Raw genomic sequence first — 25,419 nt, forward strand, 5'->3', positions numbered from 1 at the left:
ACCAAAAAAAGAAAAGAACCAATAAACAAGGATAATAAGGTAGGCTTACGTTTTTGGTAATAATGCATATTTTCAAATAAAGTAACATTTACTAAATATTTGAAAACCATGAACAGTCCATATTATATTTTGTATATTTAAATGACAAATTTTCAGTAGGGTAGTAGCTTTTCATCTTTAAAGGATAGAATACCTTTATTTTATTTACTTAATTATTTTTGTGATGCTGTAAATTAAACCAAGGGCCTTATGCATGCTAGGCAAGCACTTTATCACTGAGCTACATCCCTATCCAGCCCTGGAATGCCATGATTACAGGGAATAAAAGCACATTATAAAGTATGTAATCTCTTTTAACACTCTATGTAATAATTGAAATGAAGTAATAAAAATACAGGGGCATCTACTTCTAATTTCAGAACAGTTTGTTTTCATATTACTCTTGTTCTTTTCCCTTGTTAACCCTTTCACCATATTTTCATAAACATTGTTATTTCTGTCTTTTAGTTTAAGTATTATTTTGATTATCAAATCTTAAATTTAAAATGTGAAGAAAAAAACCATAAACCTATTCTTTTCTCTAACAAATTCTGGTCTGAGTTCTGCCAAAAACATCTAGAAGTTGTTAAAAATAGCACAGTTCTTTATTTGGACTCAATTGACTGGTACTTCTGCGGACCTGTAAGAATGTTAAATAATAAATTGTTTTCTCTGAATAGATTCTTCCTTGCCCAAGACACAGTTGAAAAAAACTTGTTTTAGATGAGTCATTCAAATGGAATAATTTTCCTTTGGATTACTAGAGTCATTAAGGAAAAAAAAAGCATGTGAGTAATTTTCCATGTATCTAGGGTTCAATATCTCAAATGTTTCACTGGCCTTCTGCATCACAAGGCAGTTTATTTAAAATTATAAGTCCACCCTCCCCTCTGCTTTACCATGTCTCTTCCTCTTTAGCAGCCAAAGGCAGGCTCATCAATGAGGAACAGTGTCAGCCAATGTCCCTTGTGCTTTTGTGTCATCATTCTGAGCTAGGAACAAGCATGTCTGAAAGAGCCAATGCAGAGAGCCCTCTTCCTCCTTTCTTTCCATCGTCATCCTCACATTTTAACAACCACAATCATAACGAAAGTTATTAACTACAATCAAAGCTGCATGTGCACAATACAAAGGTACAATTTCTGTTGCTACACAGAGTTACAGCCAAATAGCCACCCACACAGTTGGTTCTGTTAACTAGGAGGGAAAGGGAATGTTGCTTTGGCTGGGGGAGGAGGGGAAGGAAGGAAGAGGAAGAACCCTGTGTTTGAGGGGAGTGTTCCAATTGAGAAAATCATTTCTCATCCTCTCTAAGGATCAGGTGAACTACAGGAATAGGAGAGCATGGTGTTCGTGACCTTTGCCAGAAATTGCAAGGAGATCGTGACACTCATCTAGAGGAGCAGTGCCCTGCATGGAGATCTCAAGCTTTGTTTTTTTGGTAAAGGAGACATTTCTGAAAAATGTATAGCCAACATTTCTACCATTCACCTGTCTTGCTATTGATGCTTTGCTAGGGAAATTTGATCAATATATTAGATTCCTAGCAGGAAGATACTATCGGACAACTCACATATGCTTGACATAGCTCAATTTCCATCCATCCAAGAAGATATTGATTTTTCTCTCACGGAAGTGCACACACACATACAAAGAGCTCTTACAGAGGATGGGGGTTGGGCAGGCACTTATTCAAGAACAGATAGCTCTGCCATTCCCAAATGCATTCAAAATATCCTATGGCTTAGTGACTTAATATTTGGATGATCTATACAAATTCCTCATATCAGGAGTAAATCAATGACTGATGAGCAATAATAGTATTTTTATGCTTGCTTTTTTTTTTTCTTTCAGTACTGGAGGTTGAACACTGGGACTTTGCATTGAGCTACATCTCTGGCTTTTTTTAAAAAACTATTTTTTATTTTGAGACAGGGTCTCTGGCTAAGTTGCCCAGGCTGTCCTTGGACTTGTGATCCTCTTGCCTCAGCCTTCCAGAGTACTTATCTTCACTCTTTGGATGCTAAGAACCCTATCAGATTCATAAACATTTCAGAATATGTGGCCCTCCTTAAAATCCTAAAATTACTTCCTATGAAACACCTTCCTGAAGCTACATTTTCCTAACTCTAGAATTAATTTTACACTACTAGATCACAGCCTTCTCACCTCATACCTGGGGACATAATTTTTTTCTTGTTTCTGTTTGTCTCTTTCTAACTTAGATCATTGTGACAATCACTCAGACTACTCACAGAATATTTCCAGCTCTTCTCCCAGATTCACAGTAGGCTTATACTCCCTGATTCCTCTCTGGTTGGCCATGACTGGGTTTAAACAGTGAGTTGTGTGAGCAGATATAATCTATGTCATTTCCAGGTTGAGGTTCAGTTGTTAATGAGAGATCTTCCAGGTGTCTCTTTTCTCTAAATATGAGGCCAGAGTTCACACCTCACTGTGATAGGCTCTCTGAGGAAGGACACTAATACCAGGCTCCCATGAAGGCCCACCCTTCATGGTTAGAATTGGGCATCTGAAAAGAGAACAAAATAGGGGTGAAGTTATCCAAGGGATGAGGGAAAACAAAGATCAATCCTTTTATGACCTAACCTAGGAAAGCACCATCTACCAAGAGTCACCTTAATTTGTGTTCTTCAGCAATTTCTGTATCTTACTGTAAAAATGGGATGAGATACCCCAGTCTTTTCAGGGACTTACCTAAATGTAGATTCTGCTTTATATTCCCACAAAGACTTTCTTCAACTCTGGTTGTTGTTAAATTCTATACATTTCTAAGTTAGAGGTGGTTGCTAAGTTTTTATAAAGTATATACAAAAGCATATATATATATAAACTATATATTTTTTCAATTAAAACTGCTGTATACCCATGTACTCAGATATAGGTCCATCTAGGGGTCTTCAAAAAAGAATCTTCTACATTTTGTTATTGAAATGGTATAATTTGAATAGAATGAGTTGAGTAGAATATGATCTGAATGAGTCAAGTGAATAGATGTTACATGTAGTAATTCCACATGTGTTTTTGGATGTGATCAGATGCTGATATCAATGAATACATTTATTTAGGATTTAAGTTATGTTAAAATAGAGAACTCTATAATGCATGCACAGAGATATAATCTTATGACTGTTTTATAGATTTTCACACTACCTAGAACATAATAGGTGCTAAAAAGTTATTTGAATATGGGAGAAAATGATCATATAGTGAGTTGTCATTTCAAATAATTTAGGGAAAATGGGCAAAATAACTACCTATACATTTGGGGAAAAAATTTAGGTAAATCCCAACCTCACATTGTACCCCCAAAATAAACCACAATTGTATTAAAAGACTAAATATAAAAACAGTTGTAGAAGCATCAGATTAAGATATAGCATACCTTTATACTTTTGAGGTTGGAAAGACTTCCAAAACAAGGCATAAGCATTGACACCATAAAGGCAAATATTGACATATTAAACTTCACAAAAATGAAGAACTTCAGTATATCAGAAGATATCATTAACAAAATTAAAGGCAAGAACCAAAGTGAGGAAAATATTTTCAAAATGTATAATAAAATGTTAGTAACTATATATAAAGCTTACAAACCAATAGAAATGTGTATTTTAGACATAAATATTTCACAGTAAGAGAAATATATGTAGTCAATTAACCTATTAAAATACACTTACCTTCAGTTGTAATTAGAGAAATGCAAATCATAGCAACAAGATGCCATTCTTATCTATGAAATTGGCAAAATTAATAATTTAAAAAGCTTAATAATTTCCAGAATTGGCCAAAGTATAGGGAAATGTATTCTTCTTCCTGCTGGTATAATCTTATTGGAAGGCAATTAACAATGTCTTTCAAAATTATAAATATAGATATATTGAAATAAAAATTCTATTTCTAGCTTACATAAAAATTTACATGTAATATTAACAACATTCATTGAATACATACAGTGTGTAAAGTAACTGGTTTGTTTATATTAACCATTTATACTGAAAGATAAGTACTATTCTTGTCCCATTGTCCAGCTGAGGAAACAGAAGCATAGAGGGGCTAAGCAAGATGCATACATTAACAGAGCTGAAAAGAGGCAATGCAATGATTCAGATAGAGTGCCTATTTCTCAAAGAAATATGCTTAGTTATTTATTTTCCCATTACTTATAATAAAAATGAATAAAATGTAAGCATTCATCAACAGGAGAAATAGTTATGTGACAAAATCAAACTATAGAATAAACCATAATATTAAGTGAAATAAATCAGACACATAGCTTAAATATCCATGATTTCTATTATATGAGAAACCTAGGGTAAAAATAAAGAGCAAAACAAAAGATAGATAATAGGAAGAAGGGTGGTAGATAGCTTTCAAAGGGGAATGGGATCAAACCATCATGTATTGCAAACATGTACAAAAAAAATCAATGGGATCAAGAGATAGATGGAAGGAGGGAGGGAGGGAAGGGAAAGGGAATAAAAAAAGGAATTGAGATGTATTATATACAACATGACTAATTTCCCCCCTGGAATGTAAATATTATGCATCACACACATGTACTAATAAACTAAACTAAACTGAAAAAGAAGAAAAGAATGAATTAAAAGCATACAGTCACATAAAAATGTATAGAATGCTTATATATTGGTTATTCGCATAACCAAAAGAAGGACAAAACCTAAATGTACATCAACTGATGAATGGATAAACAAAATGTAGCATATACTTACAATGGATATTGTTCAGCTATAAAAATGAGTGAAGTACTGTTACATGCTATAACATGGATGAACCTTGAAAACACATCAAGTAAAAGAAAGCAGACACAAAAGGCCACATATTGCTTGATCGTACTTGTATGAAATGTTCAGAATAAGTAAACCCAGAGGCAATTGTTTAGTAGTTGCCAGGAGGGTGAAAGAAGAGGGGAATCAGGACTAAATACTAATAGGTATAAAGTGAGATGACTAATTTTACAGGTCAACTTGACTGGGTTAAGTGCTGCCCAGATAACGAATTGAAACATTATTTCAGTCTCTGAGATGTTACTAGAAGCAATTCATACTTGAATCAGCAGACTGAGTGAAGCAGATCTGCTCTTACCAACACGGGCAAATATCATCCAATCCAATCAGGGACAGATGAAACAAAAAGATGGAATAAGGACAAATTCACTCTCTCTCTCCGCCCTCTTCTTCTCCCTCTTCTCTCTCCTCTCTTCTCTCTCCTTCTCCCCCCGCCCCCCCACCCCCGCTCCTGGCGTTAGAATATCCATCTTCTCCTGCTCTCAGATAGTGAAGCTCCTAGTTTTGTGGCTTGTAGCCTTCAAACTCTAGGATTTACACTAATGATAGCTCCCTCAGTTCTGAGGCCTTTGGCCTCAAGACTGAATCATACCCAAGCCTTCTTGATTTTCCAGCATGCAGATGGCATTCTTTGGAACTTCTCAGGCTCCATGATTTTGTAAGCCAATTTCTAAAATAAATCATCTTTTATTTATAGCTACATATATATGTGTGCCTATAAATCTGTATCTCTATCCATATGTATCTATAACTATATCTGTATCTGTTCTATTAGTTCTGTTGCTCTGGAGAGACCTAATATGTGTGCTGCTTCCTTTTTTGTCCATGCTTTTTTTTGTGCAATGGAAATGTTCTGAAAATAGGTAGTGGTGCTGGTTGGACAGTAGATAGTACACTAAAAATAATCAATTGTACACTTCAAATGATGAATTTTATGTTGTATAAATGACATTTCAATTTTTAAAAAGAATAGAGTATGTATATTTGTACTGATACAGACAAATATTAAGTGAAAAAGCAAGCCTCAAAACATATAGATAATATGCTCACACATATGAAAGGGAAATGATAAATGTACTTGTTAATGCATAGGGGCAAGTCAGAAAGAATACACACTAGTCCCTTAGCAGAGGCTTCCACCACAGAGAAAATGTATTAAGGAAACAGAAGAGAAAGGGAGACTCACTTTCTACTCTGCATACTCCTGTTGTGGATTTCCTTACAATAAGCACATATTGCTTTTATAATTTTAAAAGTGATAAAAATGAAAGCAAAAGCATTTAAATAAAAATAAATGAGTAAACAAAAATAACCTCTGAAAATAGACCATAGGCAAAATCAAATGCAATGGGAAAGCTGGGGACTTACAGCTAAGAGGCAGAGGTTCCTGGCCCAACTTTAGCTTAATGACCTGTGCCTCTCTGGTCCTCAGTTTCCTTGTGTGTTAAGCAACTGACTGGACTAACTGACAGCCACAAAGCTTTCGGCTCTAAGATCTTTGGATTCCACAATAGTCCATTCTCCTTTGCTTTGTTGCCAAGGTTACTTACAGCTCCGGCCTTTCAGACCATATTTTAGAAAAGACAGCAAATATGGTCATGAATTTACATAATTCCAAGAGCATGACCTTAGGGGAAAAACATCATCAACCTCATTGTCCAGTTTCTGCTTAATTGTGACCCTGTTTGTTTTATTCATTAGTGGTTAGTCACATGAACCTTATGACTGAATGGAGTAATAAAATAATTCTTGGACAAAGAAGGTAATTGGCCAGACAGTTCAATTTTTTGTTTAATACATTGAAATCTCATTTCAGACATGTTATCCTGAAATAATTTATTTTCCTTTCATCATGTACATAACCTCTCAGTTGTCTTTTCATTAAAATCTGTTGGCCCTGGACAAAAGAAGTTAAAAGACAGAGAGAAAGAGGGACAATTGCCCTGGGAATTCAGGGGTACAAAAGAGGAAGGCTCAATTAAATACTGTACATAAGTGAATAAGCACATATGAGAGAACAAAGGACATTTCTGTCCCCTTCTCTACCAGCTTTACAGCTCCTCTGCTTGGTGGTTTGCCCCCTGGGGTACACAGTGGAGATTATTCACACAACTGAAGGGCCCAGAGAAAGATCCTCCAGAAGCAAAAGTTTCCTTTCCAACAGGTATACCAACACTGTCAAACAGTGCTAGCCCATAGATACTTATAAAGTGCCAGCATTTTGTCTTGTCCTATCTTCCATGGGAGACAACTGAAGTGCAGTAAAAAGAAACTTAATTTTGCAGTCTGTAACACCTGGGGCCATGTCCTGTCTCTGCCACTTACTATCTTTGTGACTTTGTAAAAGCTATTCCCCTCCCCCCCAAAAAACTGGGATTCCTATAAGGTTAAGCAGGATAACATATACAAAATGCCTATTACAGTGCCTGGCCCACAGAGGCAATGACTAAGAGACATACTTGTTTTTCACCTCTAAATTTCTAAAGGACATAGGATTTGAGTTTTGGCCTAAGTGGGCCTAAAGATTGCTTTATCAAGATTTCTGAAAGTAATGGCATATCCACTTAATAAATAACTTGATATTTTTAATGACACATTTTCCTGCTTTTTGAACAAGAGTCCCCATATTTCCATTTTGCATTAAGTCCCAGAAATCATTTGCCACCCCTGAGAATGTGTCAAAGCAGCTGTGTTCTCTTGAAACCTCTTCACCTGAGCTCAAAGTGAGGGGGGAACCTGAATCCCATCTCTTATAGATAAGGCAGGACACATATCACACTGCCCATTCTCCCCTATTCAATCCTGTGTACCAATCCATTCTCTCCTAGACAATCCCCTTCACTCTTTTCTAGGTTGTAGGTGGGTGATAGTTATCCTGGCAGGTACTACAGAGGGAGTCTTTGTTTTGGAATGTATGGTTGCTTGGTACTTTTTTTTTTGGCCTTTGCATTTGGAACCTCAAACTATGTCTCAAGCTATGACTAGCAGAATTCCATTTTAATATTCTCCTACTCATCAATGTACAGAAGCCCTTGTGTATAAGGGTGTTTAAGGTCTTGAAAGACTTGAACTCTTCAAGTCTATGTGTAGAAGAAATTTAGGGTGCTTTCTATATCTGTATGTGTGTATATATACAGCAATATGCCCTTGAAAGTAAGTCCTTTCTGCCTATGGAAATCTAAGCTCCAAAGAGCTTCTTATGTTGTCAAGTTTTTACTGTAACAGTGGAGGCATTGGGATTCTTGATTCTTCTACACAATTCCTCTCCATTATTACTTTTCTAGATTTATTCTGAGATAGGTTATCTCTTAACTAAAATGTTTAAATAGATGGCCCAAGAATATCCATGTGTGCAGGTCAGAGTATGTCCATGTGGAAGAGTTGTGTGGGTCCTGCCCACTTTTAAGCTGAGAAGTCTCCTTAGCTTTTTGCTCTTAACGTTGCTGAATTGGCCACTGATTCAGAGGCCTCAGTATAGGTGGGAAAAGCCTCAGATGCTTGGCAAATTTATGAGATGTGTAGCAAGATGCATGTTATAGCAAGGTCACCCATTGACAACTGTTCTAAGCCAGTCAAAAATATGAAGGCACATGTTATCAAAAATGTGATTGTTACTATTTGATCCTTTGTCCTGACTACCAGAGTCAGATTTGGAGTAGTCAGGAAGGAAATGACAAACTTGTACAGGCCCTGAATATCAAGTTGTGTATTGAGTAGCATACAATAAACAGCAAAGTGAAGCTGCAGAACTCACACAGTCTAGGCCAGAATGGAACTTCTCCCTCATGTGACCACATTCTCTGGAAGATAGGAGGTGGAATCTCTTCCTTCCCTGATGAGAAAATGTGGTGATTGTTGATGGTAGAGGTGGGGTTCCTGGAACAGGGCACTCTTGTATGGAGTGGTATGTCATTTCAGAAAACAACAGCAGCTATGCCTTCAGTCCCTGAACACTCTCAGACAGCTCATCATGAAAGGTTCAGCCAGGCTGTTGGAAATGACTCTCAGAGCAATGCTGCTCCAAGCAGGTCACAGGCCAGGATCCAGGGCCCTGTTGCAGAGTGGCTGACATGATCTTAACCTGCTGGAGCTTGTGAATGGCCCTACTGGTGCTCTGCACTTCTGCCACACATGAAGCTTGGCTTACCCAAGAATACATCATGTTCTGTGTAGCAGAGAGACACATGCTCAGCCTCCATTGGAAAATGGGAGGCCTGGGTTATGAGGATCGGAAGAATTTCCAGTTATAGCAGAAAGCAGGCTGGGACTCATCAATCAAGGCTGAGTCAGAACAGACCTGGTATGCATCAAATAAGGAGAATGGCCTTGATCATGTAAAATAGTAATTCCTTCATAAAATCCACTATTCTCTTCTCAAATTCATGCATATTGCCTGCAGGTCATCTACTTTCTTTCACAGGGCAAAGAGATTAGTTGAAGGAACACTGAGCTTCTTCCAGTTGAACTCCTCCAGTGTCCCAAGGACAGTGTATCTGACCCTTGGGCTGGAACTAGGCAGGTTCTGGGAATTTTGGCCCTAAATACCAGGACTGATCATCAGCCTGCATCACAAGAGATGGTCTTCAGGGGCTAAAGCACTGAGGGAGAAAAACATGCACCTGTGCAGCAGGTGTCAAGTGTCAAGTCCCCTTCCACTGGCCTCACAATGTTACTCAGTAATCCTGTTCCTTGTTTATGTTACTTTCCTGAGTGACTATCCAAACCTTCACAAATCCTCAAATCTCTTGGTAAACGTCCATATTTCTCTATCTTTGGGAAATGCTTGCCTCCTACAAGTTTAACTGCACCTATCCTCATTGTCACCTCCTTCCCCTCTTGTCTTAGAGGGTGAGATTTCCCAGCCTCCACCTACATCCTTAACCCTTGCCACTCAGGATACCTGTCCCATCAATCTGTCCTCCTTGCTTGTACCTTTAACATCATCTAATGGTTCGTTCCCTTTAATCTTTAATCTTTCCCAGAGTGAAACCTTTCTTTACTCTATCCTTCTCTATTGTGTGTCCTATACATCTCCTATGAGCCAATTCTGCTTCAAACTTGAGCAAGGAGGGAGGCTGAGAAGTTCAGGGGCCAAGCTTGGATGATCATAGCGGGAGGGAACAGTGTAGAGCCTCAGAACACGGAACAAAAAGGGAAGTGAAGGCAGTGTCATAGGCAAAACAAAATGAGAACCAAAAATAGAATCACATACCGTATCAATCCAAAATGTTTTAAGCAGACAGGGAGAAAAATGGATGGAAGTTAAAGAATATAAGTAGAGATACAAAAATGAGCCAAAAGTTTAAGGAGGCTGGGTGAGACCCTGAGCAGAAAGATTACTTAAAGTGCTGATGCCTACAGTCAAGCCGCCATTTCTAGGGTGCCTATGGCCCTGCCCGTGAGTGGTGAGGGAGCATTTAATGATGCCAAACTTTCTGGACACTTTCTCCTCTGCCAGGCTCCTTAAAAAGTTGATCAGTGATCACAGCTCTGCTTCCTTTAGTCCAAATTCATTTTTAAAACACACTGTAATCTGAATTTTATCTGTACTTTTCCACCAACACTTACTGAGAAAGGATCACCAATGGGCTCTGTGTTGGCCTTTTCTCTGGGGTCCTTTCCATGAGTTCTCCTCTTTTTCTGCTACTCATTGTGTACTATTTCTTCCAGGTTTGTTGCAGGCTCTTTTAATCAAAGTCATTGCCATTTTCTCTATTCTTGCAGACTTTAAATCAACAGTTTTTTTGTTAACTTCCAAATCTAGATCTCTGGTCCCTACCTTTCTCTTGGACATGAGACTTGCCCCTTAATTGTTCAATTCTGAGGTCCCTCAAACATTATTTGTGTCTATATTACTGCTCAGGCATGCCATGGGTGAAGAGGTGTAGGACAAGGAAAGAAAAAGTAATGAATGCTCAAAGAAAAACAAGCTGCCAGATCAATTTATTTAAAAAAATTAGAAGAGAGGCTTTTTGAATGACAAATGTTTAAGGTGATAGATATGCTAATGATCCAGGATTGATTATTACACAATGTGCACATATATCAAAATGTCATAATGTACCCCATAAGTATGTATAATTCTATGTGTCAATCAAAAGTAAAAAATTTAAAATATATAACAATGAAAAAATAAATAAGTAAAAATATAGAGCTGTAACTTCTTTCTAAGATGTTTACACATTCTAAAACCCCCTTGAATGTATGTCTGACTTTACCTATTTCCTAACCATGGGACCAAGCATAGACTTGGATCACAGAAGTGTTACTCTGGAACACTATTATTAAGGAAACTCACCTACAAGTGGACTCCTCTCTTCAACTGGCAAATTCTTCAATTCTGTAAGTTTTATTTCCTCTAAAAAGAATCTGATTGGTCCACCTAATTAATCTTCCCATGCCAGACCCTTATTAGATAGGCCATCTAGAATCATTTTAAGGTTATTTTGTTTAAGCCCTATGACAACCCTCTGCAACAGTGATTGTTACAATATATTGAATTCACAAAACTGAACCACAAAAGGGTTAAGGAATTTATTCAAAACCAAATGGCAAGCATAGTTGGGGGGAAGGGAGAAAGACTTGTACTTATCATCTCTAAAGCTTACGTATTTTCCACTACACCACCCTGCGATAATTTACAAACCACAGAAAAATAGTATGTTAGAACTGATATAATTAATTGAACTATAATTTGCCATTAGACACTACTGACCAACATCTGACATAATCTAAGTGAACATTTTCTTAAACTGAGGGTTCAGATTATGTAACCAAAATAAATATTCTTCCAAAATAATTCTCGAGTTTAGAAAGATTCCCTGGGCAGCTTAAAACATGTTTATTTTTTAAACAGGTTTATTTTTAATGAGAAATACCTACAGAAAATTATTTCTCTATATCACTTGTCTTTTTTCTCTGCTTTGAGATGTTGCCTTCCACATTATATACTATTCATTATATACTTATGTTTGTATTTGGTTAGCTCTGCCAGTTTGATAAGACTAAGAAATTAATTCAATTCTTCTGCATAACTTTATTTTTGTATCCTCCTTCCCTTTCAAGTTGGAAAAGTAGCAGATGCTTATTGTAGAAAAGGCAAACTATACAGATGTCTCAAAAAATAAATAGCCCTGACAATTCCACCCCCAGACTAACAGCTATTAATGTGGCGCATCGTCTTTCAGATTTCTTCTATTCATATACTAACACATATCGTATTTACACATATTTTTACATAAATGGGATCTGCCATACATACTACTTGGCAATTTCTGTTTGTTTGTTTTTGACTTAGCAGCTTCACTATCTTTGTCAGTACCTATAGATTGATTTCAGCAAACAAAATACATTTCAAATATTGTGCCAATGCATACTTTAATTAAAGCAAGATTTAGGTGAGAAAGTGGAGATATTGTACCCATTGCCACTGGGGAGAGGAACCAAAGTAGATTACATAGTAGTTGCTACTACAGATAGTAGATTGTTTTAACTAACTCAACCTTTGAAAAACAATTAAGCAATTACATCACTTTTTGAATTAGCAGCCAATGAACAGGAGCTGAAATGAGAAATGTTTTGGAAAATGCCCTTCTTTGGAATTGCCTTCAGGTGGTGGAGTATAAGGCTCTGAGGCATTTTCAACAGCTTGCCATCAGCTAGAGACACACTTTCCAACACCTCACTGACTGATCTGTTAAAGCCTTTCATTCAGTGAGAAACACAAGACAGATGATGCAGTGTACTGAGCAATTCATTAACCCATCAAGGGCTTTGTTCCTGGGCCTGGGATAGCTAGCAGAAAATGGGATGTAATCCTTTACAGGCAACAAAGGATGCTGCTGGAGGGATGGGAACACACACAGACAAGACACGAGATGATGGGCTTTCCTTTTCCATCTGGAACAACCAGTCCTCCCTTGATCTCACACAGATTTTCACCATGGATTGATCCTGCCTGGCAGCAAGATGTCTTGGGAATGGGAAGTGATCTATCTGATAGACCACACTCACAGAAGGCAACATGTCTAGTATCCCAGAGCTTGGTCTGTCCGTAAAGAACAAAAGAATTCTGGCTAAGCCCTGCCAGAATTTTATAGGACACCAAAGAGAATACATGTTCTCAGTTGAATCCTAAAATCAACATTAGTCCAGAGGCTGCCTGAAATTTGGCCTGCTGGAACTGAAGTCAGATGCCTCAGAAAACTAAATCTGCTATATTCGTTTTCATTGCTTTTTACATCACCTCTGGGATTATCAGAGAACACTGAAGCTATATCTGAAGTAAACAAATGTTTTGTGATAATGTTCTATTATTTTCACAAAGTTTTTTTCTTTCTATATTCTTTATTCCATGAGATATTTTGATACCCAACTATGAACCTTGCTTTGGGAATCTCCTTTTTTTGATTGAAAAATATAACAAGGCAAAATACTTAGAAGTTAATTCTTCCTAAATTTTTTATTATCATTAACACAAGTTCTAACAAGTAGATTGCTGGAAGATTCATATAAAGTATGTTTTGGAAGGATAAAAGAAAAATAATTGAAAATTTTAAAGCTATTTGCAGAGCAATCTTAAGTTTTCAGCAATATTATGCTAAGAATTCATCAACAGTTATTAGGGAAACCACCTGTCCCATGATAGTCTTACCCATGATAGTCTTGGTTTATGTCTATGGTCCCAGAATAATAAATAGTACTGCTTCCTCTCTCAAGTTTTCCGTATTGAAGGCTAAGTTATATGGTCAGTCTATTAATCATATAAGACAGTATTTTCCCATCATAATGGCAGTAGAATCATATAACAACTGCATTTTTTTCTTTTTTCCCAGTACCGGGGATTGAACTCAGGACCTTACGCATGTGAGGCAGGCATGGTGCCACTGAACTAAATCCCTGGCCCCAACAACTACATTTTAAAACATATATTAAATAATGAATTTTCTGTCAAAAACTTAAGAGTGTATATAATTTATCCTAGAAATTTCTCTTCTGTGAATCTATCCTACAGAAATCCTCTTGCTTTGAACAGAAGACACATGCACAATAATGCTTGGTGAAAACTGGAAAAAATTTCAATGTTTATCAGTAGGAAAGTAGTAGTGGAATTCTATGTAACTATGATTAAAGGAAGTGGTAGATCTATATGTGCTGATGATATGATGAAATTTTCTAGACATTTGTAAATTAAAGAAAAGCAAGTTGTGGAAATACACATATATGGCAGGGCTTATCATGGCTAGATCCAGGAAACCTTTAGCTACTCCCATAATCTTTTCCAGCTCCCACCCCACAAATCATGCCAGGTCAACATCAATTTAACTACTTACTATTAAAATCCATTATCTCCCCTACCCTTCCCATCTTCCCAGATTGCCTTCCCTGTGCCTCTCTGACATAAATTCTGGAGATGCCACCATCTATAGTCTACACTGCTGTGTAAAATGTATATTGGAAAAAGATTCAAAAAGCTTATGACTGTGATTACTTCTAGGGAGTGAGAGTTATTGGCTTCTGCATTTTTATTTTAATCTCATAAGCATATATCACTTACAATTTTAAATTTTAGTTTTGAAGGAATACATATAGAGCCAGTTTCCTATATACAAAAAATATATGTGCTTATCTATATTTTAGGTACATCTAGGGCATCTGAGAACCATTTATTCAGAGGGCAAGAATAAGGGAGCTAGATCTCTGGCATTTTTCCTGTAAATATGCCTTGGAGTGGATGTGGCATGTTCTATAGTTATCTCCCAATTATCAGGCTAATTGAGGGAAGGGATAGCTTGAGCAAATAAAGTTGAAATGTAGCTTTTTGTTTCCAACTTTTTCATAATCATTTTAACCAAATCAGTCAAACAGATACATTAATTGTTTCCTCTGAATGTCTTTGAAAGTAGATTATAAAACATAAACCAACTACTTAAAAGGATTGGCTTTGAGTTTTTTTCCTTTTGATTTCTCTGAACTAGCTTCTAGGACAAGGTAAATCCAAAAAGCACACAGCAGAAGAATGGAGATTTAAAGGAGCTTAACTGTGTAAAAGTAGCAGGTCAGATCATACTATTTCTATTTACAAGAGCTGCAAGTGTTGCTTTCTCTTAGTTCTGATTTTAGAGTTGAAGGAGCCCCCCCCAAAAAAATAAAAATACAAAAAAGTCAACATATAAAAATTAAAAAGAATCTGAACTGCAAAGGAAACAACAGAGCAAAGAGAAACCTATAGAATGGGGAAAAAATTTTGTCTGTTCTTTCTCAGACAGAAGACTAATATCTAGAATGTATAAAAAACTCCAAAAAAATTAGACCTCTCAAAATAAAAGATCCAATCATAAAATGGACAACTGAAATGAGCAGATACTTCCCAGAAGAAGAAGTACAAATAGCCAATAAATACAAAAATGTTCAACATCTCTGGTCATCAGAGAAATGCAAATTAAACAAATACTAATATTCTATCTTACTCCAGAAAGAATGGCCATCATCAAGAAATCAAATAATCACAAATGCTGCTGAAGTTATAGGGAAAAAGGAACCCTCCTACACTCTTGGGAATGTAAACTAGTACAACCACTATAGAAATCAGTATGAGGGTTCCTCAAAGAACTACAAATAAAAATTCCATTCTACTCTAAGTGCTATTCCCCTTCTAGATATCTTCCTGAAAGAGTTAAAGACATCATACTACAATGATACATTAATACCGAGGTTTAGTGTAACACAGCTCATAATAGCTAATTCTTGGAAGCAGCCTATATGTCCATCAACAGATGAATGAATAAAGGAAATGTGTCTATACACAATGGAGACTACTCTGCCATAACAAAAAATAAACTTGAGTTATCTGTAGGAAAATGGATGCACTTTGAGACCATAATGTTAAGTGAAATAAATCAGACACACAAGCTTAAATATTGGTTGTTTTTTTATATGAGAAACTCAAAATATAAAGAAAGAATAAAATACACGATAGATATAGAAAATAGGGAGATAGATCTTTTACAAAAGGGAAGGGCATCAAAAGATGGAGGGAGGGAGTAAGGGGAAAATGATTTAAAAAGCAATTAACATGTGTTATGTACCAATTCTCCAGGAGGAATGTAATCATTATGTACTACAAACACATATCAATACAATAAAAAATTAAAATATAGAAAAATCGGGGGTTGGAATTCTCCTTAGCAGATAACAAGCAGAGTGGGGGAATGTGGCTGAGGGGTAGAGCATCTGCATGGTAGATACACAGCTCTAGTCTCCTTCACCTCCCCTCCTCACTTGCACCTCACTTAGCCCTGCGGTTCACTAATCATCCTAAAAGACTTCACTCCAGGGTTTCCTGCTCCTCCCTGAGTCACTGCTTCTCTCCACTGCACACAACCATTCCCACCTCTGCTTCAGGACTGGCCCGAGGACATAGGCCCTTTTCTTTTCTTCTGTACTATCTTACAGGACTTAATTAATTTTATTAGCTTATTTCATCATTTGCACCAATCTCCACTGCAGCCTCTGAACTAGATTATTATACCTTCCTTCAAAGCAGGGTCTGAAGACCATATGCATATTTGAATAACCAGTACCTGACTCAATATTTAGCACATAGTGGGTAGAATAAATGATTTTTTAATGAATGAAACTTAGAGATACATGACTATACCTCCATATCCCACAGAGATGTATGTATATATGTATGCATATGTATATATGTATATACATGTTTTCTATGTGTGTATATGCATATATACATATATCACGCCCACCTCTACTTCTGCTAAAAATTTTAACAGAAAATTCTCCAAACCATTATAAAGATCCCTCAGGGAAGGGATTCCCTTGGACAGGTATAGCTTTGTTTTAAGTTTCTTCACTGGCAAAATCTTATTCCTTTGTATTTAATTTTATTGGTGGAAGGAAAGGAGAAGTAGTAGAAAAAATAATTTCTAAATATATTTCTTAGTGGAACAATGAAAAAATAATGACAAATACTACTTACTTCATATAGGTGTAAGTTACTTTTATAACCATAAACCAAATATAAATATTTCAATGTTGATTTTTATCAATAAAGTAATATTTGTGAGCATAATCTCAAATCTAACATTATTTTCAATCAAAAGTGGCACATACAGCTTCCACTAAAGAGTTAGTTTATTTATTTATTTATTTATTTATTTTGGCACTAGAGATTGAACCTAAGGCCTTTGTACTGAGCTACATCCACAGCTCTTTTTAATTTTAAAAAATAATTTAATACAGGGTCTCACTAAGTAGCCCAGGCTGGGCTTGAACTTGTGATTCTCCTGCCTCTGCCTCTGCCTCCCAGACTTCTGGGATTACCAGCATGTGCCACTGCACCAGGCTTTAAAGAGAATATTTTATTTATTTATTTATTTATTTACTTTTTAAATACAAAGGAATAAGATTTTGTCAGCTGAAGCTGGGTTTTGGAGAGAGAGATACCATGATAGCATCCAAGATTTTTTTTTTCATTTTTCAAGAATCAATTTTGTTCCTTTGGGGCAATACCACCCCTATCAAAATACCTGACATGAATTCAAATGATACAGAGAAAAATAAAAAAATAAAGACAACTATCTCCCTTATTTTTATACAGACTCTTCTATGAGATTATATAAATTTTAATATTTTAATGAATATAGTAATATTTGGTCAGCTTGCCTGTCACTGGGACAAAATACCCAACACCTACAATTTAAAGGAAGAGGTTTATTTTGGCTCACAGTTTCAGAGGTCTCAGTACATGGTCAGCTGGCTCAAAGGCAGGAACATTGCAGCAGGAGGGCATAGTGGAGCAAAGCTGCTCTCTGTGACAGTCAGGAACCAGAGCACAGGGCAGGAGTGCCAGAGCAGAAGGGGCTAAGGACCAGGTATGCCCCAAATGTCACAGCTCTATGAAACAACCAAATATACTCAGAAATGTGCTTTATTCATCTCTTAGGCACCTCTCACTCCAATCAAATTGAAAATCAAGATTAATCATCACAAATATGCAGATTTTGTCTACCTTTCTTCACTGAATAAGTTATCCTAGAGGTGGTTTATTGGTTAATTTATAAAAGAAAAAATTTCTTCACTGGCTACAGTTCAGAAGCTTGTTTGCATTTCTTCTGTTGAGTATTTGTTTGAAGTGTTTTTGTAACTGCTTTACTTCGCAGTTTCTCTAGTCTTTTTTTTCTGGGAATTTGGAATAGATCTTTGGAACTAATGGGGTGAGATGATGTGTATTTTGCATGCACCTATTGTTATTTGTTGGGTTAGCTATGCACAATGTTCTGGATAAACTGACTTAGGAGATGCAGTGACTCATGTCATTTTTTCTGTAACCAGGGTGACCTGAAGCACTTCAGGCCAGGAGGAAATTGGTTTCTCGTACTCCAGCTCTGTAGCTCCAACTGCAGATGAGTCGGGGCACCATCTCGGCATCCATCAACATGACTGAATTAGTTGCTGCTCTTTCTGATATTAATAGCAATGGCGCCTGGCTACAGGAAACCTTCCCTGCTTGGCTGAAAGAGGTTGTGACCTACTTGCACATGAATTTTAATGGGAGCGTGAAAATCTGCATTTGATTAAAGCTTTAACGTCACCAATTAGAGACACTATAACATGAACTGAGCAACCTCTTTTAAAACCCAGGGAGTATGAAGCTATTAGCTATTCAAATGTGAATGAGATTAATATATATTGGCTCCATTTCTAACATCTAACAGATTTACCTGGGAAGCCTGCTCTTGGATAGAGGGTGGGAAAATGAAAAAATATAGGGAAGCGATGGGGTAGAGCGGGGAGAATTTGGAAGCCCTGGAAGCACAGGAACTGGTTACTAAAGACCACAGAGCTGGCACTACAGAGAGGGTGGGGAAGGCTGTCCTGAGCATTTGGAGAATGGGTAGAGAAATTTTTAGAAAAGAATCGTGAAAGAATCAGAAGGACCCTCGACTGTGTATAAAGTAATCCCTTACTGTATTTCCTGTTTAGGAAGATGGGGAACATAGAGTGATTGCAGGTGAAACCTACAGGAAACAGTAACCCTAAATATGGCCAAGATGGATGGAGTGTGCTTCTGGTGTTTTTTCTGTGTGAATATTCACATATGTGGAGACCATTTTTAGAAAGTAAACTACAACTTACTGTACATACTGTCCTTCAGCCTGGGCAGAGTATATCTTGAAACCTGCTGGTAAACTGGCTGTGAACAATTGTTCTCTATCTTTCTGTGGTTCTGTACACCCCATCCTTCCCACCTCATCTGACTCCCTGACTGCAGGAGGCTGATCCCATGGAGACTGAAGGCTGAGGACTGACCCAGGGGCCTTTTGTTTATTGACAGGGTAAAGGGCTTATCTTAAAATAATGACAAGGCTCTGCTTTGTACATTACTTTGCATATATTGTCTAAGTATAAGAGGCTTTTAAGTAAGCACGTAGGATAAAATGAAATAGATTGATTAATGTAATCTGCAGCCTAACATTCAAGGCATCCCGTTTGTGAAGCTAAACCATGTAATCACAGCCTGGGGTAAGAAATTTGACTTTGCCCATAGAGAAAAAAGTTGAGATGTGCAGAAGAAAACATACAGTCACAGTACACACCAAGGTTCCAGCCCTGCACCTATTTCTCTCATTTGTTTCATACTTTTGATGCTGACCAGTGGGCCAGAAGTGTTGAGCCTATTTCTCATTTGGGCCCTGCCTGTCCTTCCCTACTACCACTGCCTAAATTTAGCCCTCAGGACTTATGTGGATTGGTGCAAAAACTTCAGATCTTGCTTTCTTGTTCTCAGTCTTGCTCCCAGAACTCCTTCCTGTTTGTACTTCAATGAACCTTCTAATATTAATATATCTTTTCTGTTGCTGGTACCTATAATGGTGTAAGAAGCCACCCCAAAGCTTAGTGGCTTAAAATAACCACTGTTTTATTATGCTCACAGTTTCTGTGTGTGAGGGATTCGGACAGGCATAGCGGGTTGGGTTTTCTCTGGCATGCACCATCTAGAGCTCAGGTGACTGCAGTGGCTGGGGCTAAAGCAGCTGGAGTTGGCAAGTCTACTTCTCAGATGCTTTGAAACCTGCATGTCTGGCTCCCATCTGCAATGCTGAAGAACTGGCTCAGCTGGGACTGACCTGTGTTTGGCCTCCCAACATCATGGCCTCAGGGTAAACACATGGTTCAATGTTTCTAGTGTTCCCAGGTCCCCTGGTCCCGAGGGAGCATGGTGAAAGCCTCATGGCCTATTGTGACCCTGCTGCAGAAGTCATAAGCTTCTGTACTCCATTGGTCAAATCGTCACAAGCCTGCCCCCAATTCAGTGAAGGGAGCATAAACTCCACCCTTGACGGGAAGAATGATAAAAATCTAATAGCTGTGTTTTAGAATGGCCTATTTACTTAATTAGCTAGATAGCTATCTTCTAGATTTGTGTAAACATAGTATAGTTTTGAAGGACACACACCAAATCATTCAAGTTGAAAGGAGGAAAAGAGATGTTTATACTTTTTAATTAATTAATTGATTTGAGGTACTGGGGATTGAACCTAGGGTCTTTACATTAAACAATTTGCAGTCCATTTTAAATTTTTAAATTTTGAGACAGGATCTTGCTAAATTGTCACATTCCCTGGGCTGAGCTCAAACTTGTGGTCCTCCTGCCTCAGGCTTCCCAGAGTGCTGGGACTGTAGGCACACACCACCACATCTGGCCTGATACTTTTTCACATTTCCAAATAAGAAAAAAAGCTGGCAATTATGGATGTTTTTCATTTTTTAAGGAAAAATCATTCTTATATTTTCAAAAGTCTTAAAGACTAAGAATACTGGGCTGGGGATTTAGCTCAGTGGTTCCGCCGCCTGCCTCGAAAGCGGAAGGACCTGAGTTTGATCCCCAGTACCAAAAAAAACGAATGCTATGGTAGGTTTTAAAGTAAAAAAGAAGTGCTAGACCATTTAGTTATATGTAGGGCATACAAAAAGATTGTAACATGGGCTGTTCAATATAAACCGATTACTCACCTTTAGGCCACAGAAGAGAGGTCAGAAAAATCCTTTGGGCTGTTTAAAAGGCCAAAGCCAGAGCTTCTTTATGGAGAGTTGTCCTGGTGCTCAGTTTTACAACCCACCCTGCTTCCATTCTACATGTGAAGTAACTTGCTCACACTAAACCAAGTGGTGGTGGTGGTGGTGGTGGGGTTGCTTTACAAGAATCATTTGGGGATCCTGTGTTTACTGGAGTTGGGAGAAGGCACAGGATTGGTGACTAATTTTTACTAAAGGACCCTAACAGTGAAAGCATAGAGGAATAAAGAGTGAGGATTCACTGGTAGGAAACAACACTTTCACTGATGGTCCCAGAAAGAGGGGACCCATTTACAGGTCATGTGAAAAGGGACACCACCCAAGAGAATCACGTGTAGGGAGAAGCAACCTCCCAAAAGAGCTCGATAGCCCAGGTCCCTACTGGAAAGATCTGCAAGGTGCAAGTGCCACACCCCCACGACAACTGTATCAGTCACATAAGTCTGGGCCATTTGCGCCAATATTTTCCCCAAGGGCAGAGTGGCTGCAAGAGGAGAGAAAAAGTGGACCAAGTACCCTTTCTTCACTTCAAGCTTTTAAGACTGAAGCAAGCTAGCTAGAAGGATAAGAGAAGCTTTAAAATAAATAAAACATTGAAGGTGGGATATTAGATTTAACATGACTTTTACCATGCTCAAGTGAGAGCATTCTTATGACTGAACAAAATCAGAAAAGCTAAGGATTCTCTCTAGAATGGGTATTCTAGAACAGCAGAAAAAAGAATAAAAAAATTTCTTCTTCCTACAGCTATAATGTGTTTAGTACATTCAATAAACATGTTACACTTTTCTGTGCTTTTCTGATTTTCCAAATTTTATTTGGAACATATATTGCTTATTATATAAATGCATATTTAGTCATATCACTTCCATGCTTAAAACCTTTTGATGACTTTGCATTGCCCTTCTGATCAAATCTAATTTTTTTTTTTGGTACCAGGGATCGAACTCAGGACCTTATGCTTGTGAGGCAGGCAGCGACACCACTGAGCTAAATCCCCAGCCCTGATCCAATCTAATTTTAAAACATGGTTGACCAGTTTGTCAGGATCTAGCTCCTGCCTACCTCCCTAGCTTCCTCTCCCAACCTTCCCTTAGCCATACATGGGTTTGTCCAGCCAAATAGACATACAGGCTCCAAATGCATTGTGGTCTTTTGTTTCTCTCCTCAGTTTAGGTTGTTCTTTTGGCTTGGAGCATACCTTCCCCTTGTCTGAAGGGTTGTTTGCAATCCAGTCTTCAGCTCAGGCAACACTTTGCAGACCAATCCTGAAGTGAAGTAAGGAGGCCATAAAGCAGTTCCTTTAAGTGAGAAGTTGGGCTTTGCAGTTGGTATCACCTGTGTCTTTAACCAGTAGCACCACAGACACTCTGTGTAATCCTATAAACAAACCAATACAAATTATAGCTGGTGCTCAGTCAATGTTTAGTATGCAGGGAAAGTCAGGAAAGGCCAAGAAACATTGTCTTTGATCATCTGAGTGAAGTACATCACAGGTGTTCTTTGTGCCTTGCTAAGGCATACACTTCTGGATATGTCCCTGAAGGTGATTCCAGAGACAATTGGCATATGAAACAGCAATGATGGGAGAGACCTGTCCTGAATGTGGGTAGTACCATCCAATGGGGTGGAGGCTCAGATGGAACAAAAGCAGAAGAAAGCTACCAGCACTTCCTCTGTCTGCTTCCTGGCACCCATTACATGAGGAGCTTTCCTCTACCATGCCCTTTTGCTATGGTTTTTCTATCTAGCCACAGGCCTAAAGCCATAAAACTGGCTGGCTATAGACTGAAACTTCTGAAATGATGAGCCAAAATAAATCTTTCCTCCTTAAATTGATTTTTCTCAGGTATTTTGTCGCAATGATGGAAAGCTAACACAGCTTTAGGAGGAAGATGGCTCCTAAACATTGCAGGACTACATCCTCTGCCCAGCTGAAGGCCTGACCACTGACCTGCCCAGTGAACTAGACCTTGAAATTTGAAAGACTATCCTTGGTACAGATTGTTGCTCTGTTCTAATTTGGATTCAGTAAAACTTCTCTTTGGGTTTCTAACTTGCTCTTTCTCCCAAACTCTGCTCTCTAATGAATGAAATTGACCATAATTTGGGGTGATACACATGGGATTCTGAGGACCCCAAAGAATCTCTTGGATGAGAGCAAAAGATCTGAAACCACATGTGTTGAGAAAGGTGGATCATACAGAGCTTTGGTAACTGAGCATTTTGCTTAGAAGTTCATGCCACACTTGTATCACAGTTGTGTTTTTTTGCATTACAATATAATAAAATACATTAATGTTTTTTGTTTTGCTGTATTTGTTTTTCTTGCCACAAGTCACTCTTTCTTTCTTTCTTTCTTTCTTTCTTTCTTTCTTTCTTTCTTTCTTTCTTTCTTTCTTTCTTTCTTTCTTTTGTACTGGGGATTGAACTCAGGACCTTGCACTTGCGATGCAGGCGGCGGCACCACTGAGCTAAATCCCAGACCACCACTGTTTCTTTATTATAAAGAAGATTGCTACCTAGTCAGAATCAGCCACTGATGTTGCACACTTCAGTTCTAGCTTGACATAGACCTACCTGTTTGTACCATGATAATATGAATAAGCAGTCATGGAGTTTTCAGATTCCCAGAATGTGGGCTTATACTTCATATTTGTGAAACACAAATATTCCAGAGTTTAATAGTACAGTATATATCATGAACTCACTGAGACAGAAACTATGAAAAAATATCATTCACAATACCACCAAGAAAAATTAAATACTTAGGAATTAACCTAACTAGAGAAGTGAAAGACTTCTACAATGAAAATTATGGTACTCTGAAAAAGGAATTTGAATAAGACATGAGAAAATGGAAAGATATCCCATGTTCTTGGATAGGCAGAACCAGTATAGTCAAAATGGTCTTCCTTCGAAAACTGATATATAGATTTAATGCAATCTCACTCAGAATACCAACAACATTTTTCAAAGAACTGGAGAAAACAATTCTAAAATTCATATGGAACCAAAAGAAACCAAGAATACCAAAAGCAAGCTTGTGTAACAAGAGCAAAACAGGAGGCATCACAATCCCAGATTCAAAATTATGTTACAAAGCCACAGTGATAAAAACAGCATGGTACTGACACCAAAACAGACATATGGATCAATGGAACAGGACAGAAAATGCAGAAACAAACCTAGGCATATTCAGCTATCTACCTATTTATCTTTGTCAAGGGACAAAGGTAGTGAAAATATACACTGGGGGAAAGATAACCTCTTTAATAAATGGTGCTGAGAAAACTGGCTATCTACATGCAGAAGATTGAATCTAGACCAATCTCTCACCATGTACTAAAGTAAAGTCAAAATAAATCAAAGATCTAAATGTTAAAACTGAAACAATCTGCTGGAGGATAAAATAGGTAAAATTCTTGAAGACATAGATGTAGGCAAGGACTTTCTGAACAGAAAGTTTCACAAGAAATTACATCAAGAATCAATAGATGGGATCATGTCAAATTAAAAACCTTCGGCACACCAAAAGAAACAACCAATACATTGTAGAGACAACCTCCCAATTGGGGAAAAATGTTTGCCAGCTATTTCTGACAGGACTAATATTCAGAATACATAAAGAACGAAAAAAACTGGACCTCTTCCCAAATAAAAAGACCCAATAAAAAATGAGCATCTGAAATGAATAGAAGAAGTACAAATGGCCGATAAATATATGAAGAAATGTTCAACATGATTGGTCATTTGAGAAATGTAAATTAAAACAACACTGAGAGCCCATCTTACTCCAGAAAGAATGGCTATCATCATAATAGATAAACAATAATTTATAAATAATAAATTTTGTTCAAATGGGAAGGAGATCAAAAGATGACAAAGGGAGAAGGGAAGGGAGAGAAAATAGATGAAAAAAAAAAGAATTAAGATGTGTTATGTACAGGTGCCAACTTCCCAAAGAAATGTAATCATTATGTAATGCAAACATGTACTCATAAAAAATTAAAACTGAAAAAAAAAAGAAATCAAAGAATAACAAATGCTGACAAGACACAAGGAAAAGGGAACTCTCCTACAATGTTGGTGGAAATGTAAACTAGTACAAACACTATGGAAATCAGTACTGACATTCCTCAAAAAACTAAAACTAGAAATTTTATTCCACCCGGCTATTCCTCTTTTATGTATCTTCCTTAAAGGGTTAAAGACATCGTGTTACAGTGATACATGTACACCCATGTTTATAATAGCACAATTAATAATAGTTAAATCATGGAAGTAACCTATATATCCATCAACAGGTGAATGGATAAAGAAAATGTGATATTTATACACAGTGGAGTACTTTTTTGCCATAAAGAAGGATAAACTTAAATCATTTATAAGAAAATGGATGCACCTTGAGACCATAATGTTAAGTGAAATAAATCAGACACAAACTTAAATATCT

The 25,419-nt window shown here is 37.4% G+C and overlaps 1 long non-coding RNA gene across 1 annotated transcript in view; it reads right to left on the minus strand.

Annotated features, from left to right (window-relative positions):
• LOC110350943 (uncharacterized) overlaps nucleotides 1–25,419 on the minus strand; it is a 44,223-nt gene that overhangs the window by 1,590 nt on the left and 17,214 nt on the right. Inside the window, exons 2-3 of the long non-coding RNA XR_002397905.2 lie at nucleotides 22,165–22,343; nucleotides 2,295–2,572 (exon numbers count right to left, since the gene is read on the minus strand). This is a non-coding gene — a long non-coding RNA (uncharacterized LOC110350943). The remainder of the gene's footprint in view (nucleotides 1–2,294; nucleotides 2,573–22,164; nucleotides 22,344–25,419) is intronic.

Source organism: Heterocephalus glaber, unplaced genomic scaffold, assembly GCF_053883595.1.
Source record: "Heterocephalus glaber isolate CG9 unplaced genomic scaffold, H.glaber_assembly_v1.0 deba00001600, whole genome shotgun sequence".
Lineage (NCBI taxonomy): Eukaryota > Metazoa > Chordata > Mammalia > Rodentia > Bathyergidae > Heterocephalus > Heterocephalus glaber.